This window comes from Bidens hawaiensis, unplaced genomic scaffold (genome assembly GCF_021521415.1).
Source record: "Bidens hawaiensis isolate Kalapana, Puna unplaced genomic scaffold, B.hawaiensis_p1.1 tig00027060_1, whole genome shotgun sequence".
Taxonomy (NCBI): Eukaryota; Viridiplantae; Streptophyta; class Magnoliopsida; order Asterales; family Asteraceae; genus Bidens; species Bidens hawaiensis.
Window position 1 is genome coordinate 234,799 of NW_027494358.1, and position 18,479 is coordinate 253,277.

At 36.3% G+C, this 18,479-nt stretch overlaps 1 long non-coding RNA gene across 1 annotated transcript in view; it reads left to right on the forward strand.

Annotated features, from left to right (window-relative positions):
- The first annotated feature begins 205 nt into the window (after positions 1–205).
- The window catches only part of LOC143574588 (uncharacterized), a 28,634-nt gene continuing 10,360 nt past the window's right edge, over positions 206–18,479 (forward strand). The window contains exons 1-2 of the long non-coding RNA XR_013142624.1: positions 206–225; positions 510–656. This is a non-coding gene — a long non-coding RNA (uncharacterized LOC143574588). The remainder of the gene's footprint in view (positions 226–509; positions 657–18,479) is intronic.

Below are 18,479 nucleotides of genomic sequence, written 5' to 3' on the forward strand. Positions count from 1 at the left end.
TCTGGAAGTCTCAATTCTTTGGTTTATCTAGGATCTTCTCTTTCTTTCTTTTCTTCAGCATATTCAAATTTCAAATTCCACTGGTGAGCAGCAAGAAAACCCTAATCTCAAAACGAAAATAGCAAATCGATCTTCAAGGTATGTTATACGTTGATCCATGATAAACCTATATCCCCTTCTCCTCTGCTATATTCGAATCTGTTTATGTTGAATCGATATGTCGAGGTATGTTCGTCATCTAATTAGGGTCTACGTTTAATTTGGGGGAAAACTTGTCTGCTTAGGGCTTATAATTATGCGTTATAATCGCTGCCATCCTTAATTTACTCTATTATGGTTTATATTTTTGTTGTTCAATATGTTTTTCATCAACTAGGGTTAACCATTCATGAATCTGATTTTGTTGTTCAATATGTTAGGGTTTATAAACTGAATAGGGCTTATAATTTAATTAGGGTTGTTCATGAATCTGATTAAGTTTGACATGGTTTTGTTGATCATGTGCACAGAGTTGAAAAAGTAAAGCATGCATTTGGGATGAAAGTTCCAAAAGAAGGTGCTAAATGAATCAACTTCTTGGTGTTGATGCGACTTTTGGCTTATTTGGCAAGTATATGGTGGTACAAGTGAAGAAAACTTAGTAATACAAGATCCAGGTAAGCATTCATTTTGTTATTTGTTATTACTCTCTTTGATTTACATTCTCATAGTCGTGCACAAGTCATATTGTATGACAAATAATGTAAAATCTATAAAAATTTGTTTTTTTAATAAAAATTGTGAACGCCTAAATCAATCTCGGATCTAAGATTACTTAACCGATTATGCGGATCTAGTTCATGATGCTATTGATTATATGTTATATATTAGTATTAGTATTAGTTGTATATATGTGTATGTATAATATTAAGATTGAATATGTTAACGAAGCTTGAGAGTAGATCTGGACAGAGGTTCGATAATATAATTCTCAAAACTTAACTTAATTGTGAACAGTGTTCACATATAAATAGAAGATGGACCTAGTTCGTTAACATCCCCTAACGAACTAGAGTCCACTTCGTTACATACATTAAATAGAAATATCTTTAACGAATATCCCCCGGATTCGTTAAACATCCTTAATGAATCAGGAGGGATAATAACTTAGATCTTAGTTCGCTAAACATCCTTAGCGAACTAGACATTACATTAACAAACTAACTTAAAGTCTTAATAATTTATTACATAAATAAACGACAATTACATAAACGTTAAATACAAAGACTCGAGACGCAAAACCGTGTATTAACAGACACCACCTCTTCTTGAGCTCTTTGTCTTTGATATTCACTTGAAATGCTTGGACTGCCAGTCTCTGCAGCTATGAATCACGTTCTCATAACATACACGCACAACGCGTTGGAATTGCATAGCCAGATCATAGTTTTCATTGCGTTCAATCAGAATCTTGTTCTTGTACAACACGTCATTATCGGTCTTCATTGCGTTCAATCAGAATCTTAATCAGCTCAGTCTTCAGACCTTTTCCCAAGACAATGACGGCCTCGTTGGTTCGGTAATCATAATACCAACGGTTGAAAGAGTTGGCCATGTGTTGATTCAGCGTCTTTATTGGCACATGCTTCATGGTTTTTGGTGACTTTACCTTAAGTACAAGCTTCCTCCAGCCCATCCTTGGATCAATTTCATCAATACGTTTACGTGTAGGGACCTGGGGCTTGAAAAACTTGAAACCATGATTAACTTCGAACAACAGATGTTGATGAAACCAATCTGCATGCCGATTTCGCCCACGATTAATGAAAGGATGACAAGCTGACGTCCTCACATCCCATCTTGGTAAAGAAAAACGTCCGTCATTTTTTCATAGTACTGGACACCTTTTTCCCACTTAACAATACAAACTTTTAATTCAGAATCGAAAAGCCAAGAAACAATGTCACATTGAACTTTGGATACAGTCTTGAATGAAGTCATTTGATTGGACTTTGCACGAGCAGCATCTTCATCCTTCTGTTGTTGATCTACATATCTATAAGCCTTTATAATCTTACTCACCTTCTTGTAGCTAAACTACTTTTCAATATCAGCATCGGTTGGATTCTCGATTGAGTTGAATCTCGTGTCAACCACCTTCTTACCCTTGGACGTCTTTTCCAAATCGTCTTCAGCTGCTTTAAACATCTAATCATTAAATACAGGAGCACCTTGATCAAGATTTGTGTGTTGAAACAAGTCAGGATACTCCTCAGCAGTGACGTCTTCAACCTCAACTTCCTCTTCTTCATAAATATAAGCCATGTTCATCTCAACAGTTGGATCATTTAAGATCTCTTCATCGTTTAATACCTCATCATCAGGCTCTTCCTCTAACACGGTCAACTGTTCGTCATTCAGACCAAGCAATAATGTAATCTGCTCTCGTGTTAAGGCTCGTTCAACAAACTGTCCAACCTCAATCTCATTCTTGTTCACCACACTCTTTACCACCCCCGATCCATCAACAAATATGACTGTATCAGTTTCTATCATCTCGATAGGTTTGGCAGCTGTATAGTCTTTATAAACAATAATTTTTTTATTCGAGTCGTCACCACCACTAGTACCTTCACCTGAAGATGAGCCGTGCGTTTGTTTAGGCTTACCTCCTGCACCAGATTCATCAGGATCTTCATCATCATTCTTGAGCTTCTTTAAAGCATCATCTTTGCAAGTTAATTATAAGATGAGATCCTCTTGTTCTTTGAGCTTCACCCCCTGAGACTCAACAATTGCACAAAGCTCTTTAGTCTCTTTTTGACCGAATGAAACATAACTCATCAGCCTTCTTTGATTCTCCATTAGGCGTTCTTGATTGAGCCGGTCAGCAGACATTTGATTTTCATATAAGTGAAGTAGGTTCAAAAGCATGTCTGTCTGACGGTGTGGTGACATGTTATATAGAGATGGATGAACTGGCTAGATTGGTCCCTGAGGCCTTGTAATTCTCATAAAAGAGACATCACTAGGTGGAGGGGGCCTCATGGACGGTGTTGGAGGAACAGTAGAAGGTGTATCAGAAGGCATTGGTATTTCAGCTAAAGCCATTTGTGGAATCATACCAAGCCTGTCATGAGGGACCATCGTCGTTGTCAAGGTAAAGGCCGGAGTGCTAGTAGTAAGCGGCACTTCCGGGCGTTGAGACATGGTTGTACGAGGCGGTGGAACACCAATAATTACACTAGCTCCAGCTGATACTCGTCTCTTTGCTGGACTTTCAGATGCTGGTGCTTTACCCTTTCGTTTCCGTTCTCGTTGAGCTGCAATTGTGGCAGCTAACGCGGCTTCGACTGCAGCTTGTTGTTCTCGAAGAGCTGCATCACCATCACCACCATCTTCACCATCATCACCATCATCATCTCCATCGTTCCCACCTTCTCCTTCCTCACGCTCGAAATCCGAGTCATCATGGATCCAGCCATCCTCAGGAGGACATTCATAATCCGGGTTAATAATATGACCAATCATACGTTTGTCTTGTGGCCTCTCCTTATGATAGATCTTCATTCTACGTACAGTTTTGGCCTTCATGTGTTCTAAGGCGAGAACATCATCCACTAAAGCCCGATCAATTACCAAGTTGGGAATCAAGTCTTGAATAATCAGTTGGAGAAATCTTGGATACATGAGAAATCTCTTCTTTTGAACCGTTTGTTGAACTTGCTCCTTGAAATGATAGAAGACCATTTCTGAGAAGTTGAATGGTTTATTGAGAACAAGGGCCACAAACGCCGATTGTAGACTAATTCGACATTCATCAAATCCACCTCGACGGCCACCCAAACAATGAATCGATACGTGTAAAAGATACTTGTAGGGTGGGCATAGACCATTCTTGTTAAACATAGAATCCTCAACATCTCCACCATAACGTACACGTCTGAACAAACCCTTGATTAACTCCTTATCAAACACACCTGGGGTTATCATCACTGTCCCCAAACCGAAGCACACGTCTGATTACTTCAACATCCACTGTTATGGGAGTTTGATTGATTGTGGCTCGAATATGATTCTCGGTGTCAACAAACTCAGCAGTATTCCAGAACTGCCTAATAATGCTCAGGTACAGAGTGGGTCGAGCAGTTATAGCATAGTGTATCACCGAACGACGTAGAAATGGTAACATAGTCCCAAAAAGAGCTTCGTCAGCAACGTCTGAATCAACATAAGCACAGATGTTTTGCTTCTTGTCATATGGCAGCAACTGTACTTCATCTTGTTCTTGATGTTGTTGTTGTTCTTGGGGAGCAGCGGGTGGGTCTTGATCCATTTGATCGGACATTATACTGAATAAATATATACGAATATAAGTAATGTGAAGGTTTAACATACATTAAGCACTTATATATATCTAACACTAGACAGTGTATTTAATTTTAGATGTCGTGTAAAATCGATGCATCGACGCGTTTAGACCTTTGGACTATTTTATTAAGTTACAATACTAATTACATTAATTAAATAATCAATTTAGAAATGTCATTCGTTATGAAAACAGTCTGATTCGTTACAGAAGTATAACGAATCGACTGATTCGCTATCAAGTAAATATTTTAACGAAGAAGAATTAGCGAATTAACTATTAATAATAACGAACTAACTTCTAGTTCGTTCCAAATTGACGAATCCATATCTGATTCGTTAAGTGAATGATTCGCTGTTCTAGATCGTGTGAATCCTTAACGAATTGGACACGAAGAAGTTCCAATTCGCTAAGGTTAACGAATGGTCAAAATTAGACTTAATCTTTGACTCTCCTGGTCAAAGTCAAAATTATCAAGAACACAGACGGTCAAAGAAGCAAATCGGAAATCAATTACTTCATAATTAACGATGAGTAGCCGAACAAATGACCATACAAGTCTCGGAAACTCATTGCGAAACCATTAGTACCGTTTATGAGGTTCTAAACCAATAGATAAGTTAATTTATGAACATAGCTTAAACATCCAGTAATTATTCACCTGGAAATCAATCAATCAAATTGTGATTAAAGATCACCAAGGGTGTCAGAACCCTATTCCGATCAAAATGATATCAAATTTAAGTATATTAACAACGTATAAATCCGAGTAAACAAGGTTTCAAAAACCTTAAAAACCCTGATATCAAAATCACATAATTACCCTATTAAAACTGTGTTATTTTTGACGAAAATCATAAAGAAATGATCATCTATACCTTACGAACACAATGGTATACTCAAAAGTCCGAATTTTGAAGGTCGAAAAATCAGGAAAAATTTGAACAGATTATCTTTAGGTGTAAGGAAGATGAGGGAATAGTGTAGGACGGTTCGTTGCACGCCGTCCTATATACACTGTCCTTACACGCTTCCCAATGTACGAATCAAACTAATTCGTTTGAAATTTGAAATAACGAATCAGCTTATTCGTTACTCGAACTGAACACATGATATAACGAATTAGGTTTGATTCGTGTGTTGATTCGTTAAATATGCATAACGAACTAGGTGTGTTTCGTTACTGAGAGCGGAAGCGAATTAGAGAACGAACTAGGATGTAGTTCGTTAAGACAACCTAATTCGTTATCCATAAATAACGAATTATGCTTAATTAAATTTTAACTTTAATTAAAAATAAACAAATCAAATAAATAAATAAATAAATGAGTTAAATAAATAATAAATTAAATTGATTATTTAAATAACTTTAATGAATTACCGAGAACCTTTATCTTGATAATCGAATAACTTAAACACGTTTCACATTTCTGAAACATAATTTAAAGAATTTAAAGAGTATGTAAAAATGAAAAAGTAAAATATTTTTGGTATTTTGTAAAAAATTAAAGAATGTTTTTACATGAAAAATATCTGAAACAGAAAATAGACAATCTTTTTGTGAATTTTATAATTTTTCAAACGCAATACATATTTTTGTATTTTTGTTGAGTTTGAGCAGAGAATCATATTGACCAAAATGCACTTCCATCACAGTTTTATATTTCAGCGATATTATGACAGGCGTTAAGTCGGTCATTGATATTGTTGTCCACTTAAATCTTATAACAAGCCTCCAAGCAATTTTGTGATATGATTTAAGATTCAATTAGCGCGCAGAATATCAGAAACTATCAGCCCCTAATCTCGGTTCAAGCTTAATTTGATTTTTGTCAAATCACCCCAACTTGACTTAAACCATTATAGTGTTGATAAAAATTTTGAATACCAATTGAGAAATTTATAATATTTGACCAATGCATCAAGTTTCCTTTACTGTGAGTGAGTATGCACGAGTCCATATGTCGGCTTACATACATTGTATCCCCTAGGGTCCGTTTCTTATTGGTATTGAGACGTTCGCAAGGGAGGAACAATTGTATGACTAACAACGGATTTTGATCAAGTCAGTAATTTGGATTGTACGAAGTACAGCAGTGATCAAGTTTAATTACTTTGGGTTTTCTCTAAAAGCGAATAAAATATACATGTTTATGAATACCCAGATGATTAAGCCACATAAAGACTCACAGTGTCCAGAATCCTAACGCTTGTTATTTGCTTTATTATATTTTGGGTGATCAACATCTATAAGGCTTGAGTGTACCGGTTATTACATTTCTGCCATCCTTACCGAGACTTTTGCTAGAGACTAACACCTCTTTCAATTTGGCTTTTCTTTAGGTTTATATCACTTACTTTACTTTAACAGCTTGTTTAAGACCTATCAATGTACCAATGATTAAGCACTCAGTCTTATAAGCTTATTTCTTTCTGGATTTGGGGTCAAATAATCAATGTACTATCATTTTCTCTTTTTGCTTCAAAAACTCAAAATTTTGAGGAGCATAAACAAATTTAGTCACCCCAGTTAATTTAAGTTCATAAATTAATGGCTATCCTGTCCATTTACAAGTAGATAACAGGACCAATACATGTAAGCATGCTTCACAAACTTAAATAACTGACATAATTTTCAGCTAAAAAATAAAGTAGAAAACTTAACGAACACCCCAAATACGTTCCATTATCAGGTAAATGGCTATCCCGAAGATTTACAAGAAATTATCAGGGCCAAACATATACAAGTATATGTCTTTCAGATAGAAGTAAATGACATAATTTTCAGCGAACGTAAGCAAAAATCTTTTTGGTTTTTCTCTTTACATACTAAAAACACAATCTTTTTGTCTTTTCAGATTTTTCTTTATAAACAGGAAATTCGCAATCTTTTTGACTTTTTCAAAATTTTCTGTTCAAACTGAAAGCACAATCTTTTTGGTTTTTCAAATTTTTAAGATTTTTTGGTTTTTCAAAATTTCAAAATTTTCTAATGTTTTTGGGTTTTATCTATATAAATGAAACGCACAATATTTTTGTATTTTCTAAGTTTCACCCCTTAAAACCTAAAAACAAAATAAAATGTTAAACCAAAATTAACAGAAAAGACAAATAATCATCCTTGTTTCAGGATATCAGCGAGGGTCTTCAGTCTATTTAAACCAAGCAAAAATTGAAAACGCGTTTTATCAAAGGCTTTGGTAAATAGATCGGCTTTCTGAAAATCAGTATGTACTTTCTAAAGGTCAATTAATTTCTTTTCATAGCAATCCCGTATAAAATGATATCGAATTTCGATATGTTTCGTTTTAAAATGTTGTACGGGATTTTTGGTGATACTAATGGCAGCAGAATTATCAATTAAGATGGGAGTAGTAAGATACTTCAAACAGGTAGTCGCGAAGATGTTGTATCCACAAAACCTGGGAACATCAACTCAAGGCTGCAACATACTCAGCTTCGGCGGTTGAAGTGGAGACCGTTGTCTGCTTCTTACACTGCCAGAAAACAAGCCGGCTTCCTAAGAATTGACATCCCGCTGTGGTAGACTTGAAATTAATCTTGCATCCTCCATAGTCTGAGTCAGAATAAGCGGTAAGATAAAAAGTATCGTCTTTGGGGTACCGTAACCCGATATCAGGATTTCCCCTCAGATATTGAAGAATACGCTTGACCGCTGCCAGGTGAGTCACTCGGGGACTAGCTTGGTACCTAGCACATAAACAAACAGCAAACATTATGTCGGGTCGAGAAGCAGTTAGATACATCAAAGAACCAATCATAGCACGATAAAGGGTTGGATCGATAGTATCCTCCAATTCATCCGGTGATAAATTGTGACCCACGGGAAGAGGAGTAGAAGGAATTTTTCCGGTAGCAATCTTGAATCGGCTCAAGACATCGTTCACATACTTTGTCTGATGAATGAAAATTCCTTTCGCATACTGATGAACCTGGAACCCTAAAAAGAAATTCATCTCTCCCATCGAACTCATCTCGAACTTGGTTCGCATTGATTTCTCGAACTCCTTACACAACTTGTCGTTTTTTGACCCAAAGATTATGTCATCAACATAAATCTGAACGAGGAGAAGATCATCACCAATATTCTTATAAAACAAAGTGCAGTCAACAGTTCCACGTTTGAAACCATTATCCTTCAGATGGTCGGCGAGCGTGCCATACCAAGCTCTCGGGGCTTGATGGAGACCATATAATGCCATGTTTAAACAATAAACTCGGTCAGGATAATCAGGGTCTTCAAAACCTGGAGGTTGTAACACAAACACTTCCTCATGAAGTTCGTCATTGAGAAAAGCACTCTTGACATCCATTTGATATACTTTAATGTTCTTGTAAGCAGCATACGCCAGAAAGATTTGAATCGACTCTAATCTTGCAACTAGAGCATATACTTCAGTGTAATCAATACCCTCTTGCTGATGAAAACCTTGCACCACTAATCGTGCCTTGTTTCTCACAATTACCCCACAATCGTCTTTCTTGCACTTATATTCCCACTTAGTCGGAATCGCCTTCTTGACTCTAGCAGGTTTTTCGATAAGATCCCAAACACTCAAACGTGCAAATTGCTGTAATTTTTCTTGCATGGCTTCTACCCAAGAAGGATATTGAAGTGCCATACGAGGAGTCATTGGCTCAACTTGGGATAGAAAGCAAGTGAACTTAGCAAGATTTACAACCCCAGACGAGTGTAAGTCAGCATAAGCACACAATACATTATTCACACTTGATGAAGCAACTTGATGTCGTGTTTGAACTCCCACATCAAGTTCTTCGATAATGTTTTCTTTCGGATGATAATTATGAATCCAAAGAGTGGGATTCTCAGGAACATCAACAGTTTCAAATAGATTAGTGTAGTGTTCACCCAGATCGTGAGATGAAACGTTCCTATCAGGTTCAATAACTTGATCAACAACTTGAGTGTCATCAGATGAAGTAGATGCGTTGTCGAAGAAAACTGGAAACTCATTATCAGGTTCTTCTGTTGGAGCTACAATTGGAACTTCAACATCATTAGAACTTGCAAATCTTGGAATTACCAATTGTTCTTCAAAATAAGCACGGACTAAATCTTCATCTGGTTTATCAGTTGTTGGAGTAAACGAATTAAATAAACCATCATAGTCAAACATTTAGTCGGGACCTTTCCCTTGAGAAGGAGTAGTGTACTTTTGACAGTCCACATGGTACCATTCTTCAACAAAACCAGACATAAAATTAAATACTCGTTTCTTAGGAGAAGCATAACCCAAGAAATACCCTTCAATGGCTTTTTCATCGAACTTTCCTACATCCTTTTTCAACGTCGTACACGGACACCCAAATGGTTCCAAGTACTTTAAATTAGGTTTACGATTATTCAACATCTCATAACTTGTCTTCTTGAGTCGTTTAACAGTTAGAACTCGATTGAGTGTATAACAAGCAGTATTCACCGCCTCATTCCAAAAATGGATAGGAAGCTTTGAATCAACAAGCATAGTTCTAACAGCTTCAATTTCGCTCAGCAACACCGTTTTGTTGTGGTACATATGGGGCACTGTATTCTTGATGAATTCCCTTTTGTAAACAAAAGAAATCCAATACAGTATTTTTAAATTCAGTACCATTATCACTTCAAAATCTTCTCACTTTCTGTTTGTATAGTGATTCGATCTTAGTGATTAAATTTTGAACGAGAACCAGTGTTTGATCTTTAGAACTCATGAACAAGACCCATGAGTATCGTGAATAATCATCAGTAACTACCAGGCAATACCAATATCCAGAAATACTCGCACGATTCACTGGACCGAATAAATCCATATGAAGTCGCTTAAGTGGAGTATCAATGGAGTTTAATAACTTAGAGGGATGTGACTTTTTCTTCTGTTTGCCCTTTTTTAATAAACACAGTGATCGGATAACTTAAAATTCTTCAACGAGACACCTTCAACTAAGTCATTAGCCATGAGATAGTTCATCTTATGAACATGTATGTGACCCATTCTACGATGCCATAGAATATAATCTTTTTCGGTTGCCTACGAGACAAACATGTTTTGATCGATGTTGATACTTTAGAACTCATATTCAAGACATAAACATCATTTGATCGAGGTGATCGCATGACAAACATGTCCTCGGGAATCACATACCCCGGTTTTAAAATCAGACACTCTTTATCTGTAAATACTGTAGTGTATTGCTTGTCACAGATTTACGACACACTCAATAAATTATGGTCCACTTTATCACAGTAATTAACTTTCTCAAAAGTAATATGCCCATTCGAAACCTCACCTTCTTGTGTAATCATACCCCCAGAATTCCCAGCAAACGCCACATAATGTCACACCCCGAAAATCTTAACTTAACACAGCGGAAGTCTTAACTTAAGCCGTTCGGGTTATGACAGATGCCGATAGCCAATAACAATAGACAATTAATAATAAAAGCATCATCTTTTATTATTGGAAAATATTTTACAAAATCAGAGTTTAATACCTGTGCTAATGCACGGTTTACAATACTTCATCTTTTGTTCAAACACCATACGCTCTTGTTTCCATGCCACCTCGAAATCTTCACTTACCTGAAAAGCATATTAAAATAACGGTCAACACTATGTGTTGGTGAGTTTCCCTTCCTGTCAAAATAGTCCCCCCACACACACACACACACATATATATATATATATATATATATGAGTTGAAAACACAATTCATTTAACAATCAAATATGATATCAATTCGTATGTAATCGTCACTACACCCCGAATTATATCGAAATATTCCGTGTATAATGGTCTACCGCCATTACATCACAAATCCGTGTATAATGATCTACCATCATTACATCACAAAATAATAGCCATTTCATTTCTTAAACAAATTGAGTTGTTGTAGACGAGCAAAGAATACAACATTGCGTATGACTATCATAGTTGATAACCCGATACATACAATACTCAAAATATTCCCACTTTTAACCCAACGCGAATGGAAGTGGGGGGCGTCACCCCAATAGATCTACCAATATTTTTGTGCCCCTTTCTAGGGTTAACTTACTTATCCCAACTAGACTCATCCCGCATTGTACACCAATTTGTAAAATAAAATTCCTTTATAAAACATTAACGAAAATAATATAAAATAAAGAATATGCTTTTCCCCCAAAACACAATTAAAATCGTTTTGAAAACAATTCCAGTTAAAAATCGAGGGGAGTTCGATAGAGAAACTCACTGTCTTGTAGCTTTTCCAAAATTCCCGTGTCCTATATTAGAACACGTTTTGTTAATAAAAACTTGATCTTTAGTTTTATACAAAACTCCATTTAAATTTATTAGTCCTATTCTAATGTACACATAAGCACATAGCACAAAAGCGAATACACATAGTTCGGTTTTCCGTTAGTTATTATTTAATTAATTAATTAATTAATTAATAAAATATTTTTAAGTTTTAGTTGCTGGAATTTTTAAGAAAATATTAATCCTTTTATTTTTCACAAAACTTGTCGGTTTTGGTCGGTTTAGTCGGTTTTATGCTTAAAATGCGTTGTTTCGGTTTCTCGTTTAAAATATAACTTATAGGTTATGGAAAATACTTTGTTGCATAGATATTAGTCAAGTTTTATAAGTTTACTTTTAAAAATATATTATTTTTATTTTAGTTAATATTTTCTTAAAATAGCAACTTTTTAACGTTTTCGTGTCGGTTTTCGCGACACGAACCGTTTATGACTAAGTTTTATCATCTTATCCTTTTCTCATGTATTAACTTATGTTATACATGAGTATTTTACCAATTTAGGGGCTGTTCTAAATCAGTCCCAAATAGTTGTGTCGGTTTTGCTTAAAAAGTCGATTTTTCGACCGTTTAAGTTACCGACAAGTCAAATAAATTACACAGGTCTATACTAATCATCCTATGAACTAAACACGCATATAATAACATATAATTAACCATAAATAGCAGTTTTGACCATGTATGTTCACAAGACACGTTAATCGAGTTTTTCGGTTCCTAGTTCGTCTTTTAATTTATCTTAACAATGTTACTAGTTTAACTTGTTATTTATTTATGTACAATTATGTTTAAATATCCTAAAATTCCAGAATTTTAATTTATTTTATAAGTTTCTAATAATCCAAAATTCCACTTTTAAATTGAAGGTTCTTATTCTCTTTTTAAAAAAATCTAATTTTTGAACATTATCTTTTACAACAAAATCAATTATGATTCCTTTAGATGTTTCCATACCTTTATAAGTACTTACTTTTATGATATTCTTACATTTATCAAACCTTAATCAATCTTTCAAATCAAAGGATCATGGATTTTCATAATTTCTCTAAGTGTTGTTTTAACAAGGTTTCTTATATTAGTAACTTTTAATGTTTGTACTTCTAATTAATCTAATTCTTACACTTTTATTAATACAATTCTATGTTTAATTTATTCATTTAAGTTGTTAGGGTTTCATACATCCTAGATAATCTATTCCATGTTATTCTTTTAAATTCTCCATTCAACAAAGTTTCTATTATAAGTAAGTCATTGTTTATTTCAACAATGTTTTTAACTAATCCAAGTTTCAAACTATACATCCTATCTTGTTTGAGTTGTTATTAATCACTTGTTGTTTCCACCTATTACAAGTATTTTCATCACAATCTCATTTTCATCTTTTATTAAAATTAAAGTTTCCTTATTTAGTAGCTCCAACACTTTTCAAGTTTCAACTACTAGATCTAACATGCAACCTATCTTACTTATATTTAATTCATCCCACGACATCTTATAATTCAAAAATCCATACAAAACCTCCTAATTAACTTTATATTAAAAATCCCCAATTTTTACCATTATGAACATATTCATGTTTTACTCATTTCTAGCAACAATCTTTAACAATCTATACCCATACTAACAAGTTAGAGACCAATAATCCATTCCAATCTTTAATCTAATACAAACCCTAGAATCAAGTTATCAAATATTCAAGAAGTATTAATATTCCATATTCAAACTAATAAACAATATAAGATCTTTTAGGATATATGTATGCATGTGTATGGAGTTTTGATCCTCTCATACATACATATACATATACCTACGGCACACACACATATACCCACACTACACACATTGTCAATCTTTCAATCAAACTCAAGTATATCCAATCTTGTATATTCATAATCAACACTCATTAAATCTTAACATGGTACTTACCTGGTTATGGAGATTTTGAAAGATGAAAGATAGTGAATAATAGTGTGTGTTCCCTAGCTTTACTTCTTCCTAATGCTTCCTTGGTAGCTTAATCCTTCCTATTATCTTGATTTAGACCTCCATGTTATTGATTATGTGCATGTGTGTGTCGATTATTGATTTGAATTTGGTTTGGAGTGTTCAAGGGGTGTTTGGGTCGTGAGTTTTAAAAGGAGAGGAAGGAGTAGGGTAGAGTGATGTGTTGGTGGTGTAGAGTGGTGATTTGGTGAGTTAGGGTGATGGGTTGGAGTGTTGGGATGAAGAACATGTGTGCGTTTCTAGAAAGTAATCATTTGGGGTGTACTTGGGAATATGGGATTGAAACACTTGGGTAGGTGATGTGTCCAAGGTGGGGGTGGGGTATGTGAAAGGGTTGGGTTAATAACTAGGTGATTTCCCATTATCCGTTTAACGTATTTCGTGTTTTAAATATCCAAACGAACTCCGTTTTCAATAATTTTTGTCAAACTTTGAACGAAATCAAATTCCTGACAGTATGAACCATAAAAATTATTTTTTTGAAAATAATTCATGAGGGGTCCTTTCCGGGTCCTGTATTGACTCGAGTTCGCTTATTTTCCAATTTTTGTGATTTGAGCCTTCCTAAATTATATTTTTATGTTGTCTCACATGTTTTCATATATATTTTGAATTTTTGAGATTGTTTAATCAATCTAATGATTTATTTACTTTCTGGCTCGTTACCCGAGGTTTTGCACGTTTTTCTCGTTTCGTACCGAAATTTGGACTTTCTGTTGACTTTACTAGACAATGAACCTTAGTAAAGAGAGATTTTATTAATAAAACGATATTAAGATGATTAATCATGATTACATTAGTGAAAATTTTTGCCAAATGTTACATTCTCCATTCTTTTAAGAAATTTCGTCTCGAAATTTAAGAAGTGTCACTGGCTTCTGATTCTACTGGAAACAGATGAGGATATTTTCGCTTCATCTGGTCTTGTCGTTCCCAGGTGAACTCAGGACCTAGCCTTGAATTACATCGAATTTTGACCAGCTTGATTCGATTTCGTCTGAGCTTCTGTATTTTCCAATCCATGACTTCTACAGTCTCTTCGATAAATCTAAGCTTGTCATCAACTCGGATATCCTCAACAGGAACAATTAGTGATACGTCGGATAAGCATTTCTTCAAGTTTGATACATGGTATACGTCGTGTATTCCGTTCAATTCTGAAGGTAATTCGAGTCGATAAGCTACTGGACCAATTTGATTAATGATCTTGAATGGTCCCACATATCTAGGACTCAGCTTTCCTTTCTTTCCGAATCTGATTACTCCTTTCCTGGGTGATACTTTCAACAGAACTTTATCTCCTACTTGGAATTCCAACGGCTTTCTACGATTGTCAGCACAGCTCTTTTGTCGGTCAGCTGCAGCCTTTAACTTGTCTTTGATCTGGAAGACCCTGTCGGTGGTCTCCTGAACATTTTCAGGTCCTGTCAGTTGTTTCTCTCCAACTTCAGCCCAACAAAGAGGGGATTGGCATTTTCTCCCATACAAGGCTTCAAACGGTGCAGCCTTAATACTAGAGTGGCAGCTGTTATTGTAGAAAAATTCAGCTAACGGTAAATGAATATCCCAGCTTTTGCCGAAATCGAGAACGCAAGCTCGTAACATATCCTCCAAGGTTTGGATGGTTCTCTCGCTTTGACCATCGGTTAGGGGATGATAAGCGGTGCTCATGTCTAAGCGTGTGCCTAAAGATTCTTGCAGAGATTGCCAAAATCAGGAGATGAAACGACCGTCTCTGTCGGAGATGATGGAAACAGGTACGCCATGTTTAGCCACAATCTCTTTCAGATATAATCTAGTCAACTTTTCCAGGCTATCTTTCTCGCGAATGGGAATGAAGTGAGCGGATTTTGTTAGTCGGTCTACAATAACCCAAATGGAATCGTGGTTATTGGGGGTAGTTGGTAATTTAGTCACAAAATCCATTGTGATGTTTTCCCATTTCCATTGTGGAATCTCATGCTGCTGTAACAGTCCAGATGGTTTCTGGTGTTTAGCTTTTACCTTTGAGCATGTCAGACACTTACTGACATAAACCGCTATATCTCATTTCATGTTTGGCCACCAATATAATTCTTGGAGATCCTTATACATCTTGGTTGCTCCTGGGTGGATTGAGTAATTGGATTTATGAGCTTCATCCAATACTAGATTCCTTAAATTCCCATAACGTGGAACCCAAACTCGATCGATCAAGTACAATGTACCATCAGACTTCGTTATGAATTCACATTCGAGACCTCGTAATCTCTTATGTTCCGAGGTTTCAAGGCTTCCTTTTGTGCATATCGGATTCAAGTGGTAAGGCTTGTTTGAATCGTTAATCCTAACGCACGGACACGAAGTGGTTTTTCTCTTTCCTTTCTACTCAAAGCATCAGCTACAACATTTGCTTTACCTTGGTGGTAGCGAATGTCACAGTCATAATCATTGAGTAGTTCCACCCACCTTCGTTGTCTCATATTTAAATCATTTTGATCAAATATGTGCTGGAGGCTCTTATGATCCGTGTAAATCGTGCATTTGGTGCCATAGAGATAATGTCTCCAAATCTTGAGTGCAAAAACAACTGCTCCCAGTTCCAAGTCATGAGTTGTGTAATTTTTCTCGTGCACTTTGAGTTGACGTGAAGCAGAGGCTATTACTTTTTCTCCTTGCATGAGCACACATCCAAGATCTAATAGGGATGCGTTACAGAAAACTACGAATCCATCAGTTCCTTCTGGAAGGGATAAGATTGGTTCACTACACAACTTTTGTTTAGGCAGTTGGAAAGCTTCTTCTTGCTTTTCTGTCCACTCATATTTCTTGTCTTTCTGGGTTAATTAGGTTAAGGGTTGAGCTACAGAAGAAAATTTTTCAATGAATCTACGGTAATAGCCAGCTAGTCCAAAAAATTGTCGCACTTCAGTGGGTGACCTTGGTGTCTCCCAATTCTTAATTGCTTCAACTTTTGTTGGATCAACTAGGATACCATTCTCATTGATTACATGTCTTAAAAAGAGGACTTCTCGAAGCCAGAAATCGCACTTGGAAAATTTGGCATATAACTTTTTCTTCTTTTAGCAATTCTAGAATCAGTTTTAAGTGTTGTTCGTGTTCCTTCTTGGTTCGTGAGTAGATAAGTATGTCACCGATAAATACTATCACGAATTTATCCAAGTATGGCTTACAAACTTTGTTCATAAGGTCCATGAACACAGCCGGTGCATTCGTTAGACCAAATGGCATGACCAGAAATTCATAATGGCCATAGCGAGTTCTGAAAGCGGTTTTAGGAATATCTTCTTCTGCAACACGTAACTGATGATACCCGGATCGCAGGTCGATCTTCGAGTAATAGCTTGATCCTTGCAATTGGTCAAACAAATCATCAATCCTCGGTAGTGCGTTCCGATTCTTAATGATAACTTTGTTCAGTTCTCTGTAATTGATACACATTCGAAAAGAGCCGTCCTTCTTTTTCACAAATAAGACTGGAGCTCCCCAAGGTGAGAAACTTGGTCTTATAATTCCTTTGTCTAGTAATTCCTGAAGCTGATTAGATAACTCCTGCATTTCCGATGATGCTAATCTGTACGGAGATCGAGCTATCAGAGAGGCATCTTGAACCATATCGATGCTGAATTCGACTTGACGCTGAGGAGGTAATCCAGGCAAATCTTCAGGAAAAACTTCTGGAAAATCCCGTACTACAGGAATATCCTCTATCTTTCGCTCTTTAGACTTTGTGTCGACTACGTTGACAAGAAAAGCCGGACATCCTTTCCTTAACATTTTGCGGGTTTTTGTGACACTGGAGAGTTTTAACTCGGTTTTACTCTGATCACCTTGAATGTTCAGACATTGACCGGTTGGGGTTGGTAGACGAACTAACTTTTTGGAACATATGATTTCAGCTCCATTTTTGGATAACCAGTCCATTCCGACTACTATATCGAAACTGCCTAATTCTACAGGTAGAAGATCAATTGGAAACCTATGGTTTTCTAACAGAATATTGCAGTTTTGGACAATTTTACTGGTTTCAATCAGTTTCCCGTTGGCTAATTCTATTGAGTAGTTATTGTCTAATTTACTTGGTTCAATATCGAGAAAGGGTTCAAATTGGTTTGAAACAAAGCTTAGATCTGCTCCGGTATCAAATAGTACATAAGCATAATGATTATTAACGAGAAACGTACCGGTGGCTACGGATGAGTCCTTCCAGGCCTTTTTCGCGTTCATCTCGAATGCTTTGCCCCTAGCATTTTGACCTTTGAGTTTGGGACACTCATTTCTGAAATGTCCGATGACACCTCACTCGAAACATCCGTGAGTTCGGCTTCCCGTGGGTGTTGCTATTTTCGTGTAGTAGTCGTGAGTCATATGGCCAAATCTATTGCATTTGTTGCACATCCGGAATTCACCACTATGGTTCTTTCCACACCTGCTACAAGTGGATCCCTGCCCTGAGCTTCCTCCTGGTCCTCTCGCGTTTGCTGCAAACATTCTTCCTGCTCCTTGGTTTATCTTGAATTGTCCTCCTGAGTTACCATTCCATTTTCGTTTGAATTCTCCGGGTTTCTGATTTTCTGTAGCTATTTTTCGTTCGGGTTCAGTGGTAACAGCTTTCTTCTGGAGTCTTTTAGAGTTCCCATACGAACTGCATTATCAGTTAAAGATTTTGGCAATTCTCGGGCTGACTGGATAGTGGTTGGTTTGGAGGAGGTGACCATTCCTCGAATCTTGGGAGCTAATCCCCAGATGTACCTCTCGATTCTTGCATATTCAGCCGTAACCAGTCGGGGTACCAGTCGAGCCAATGC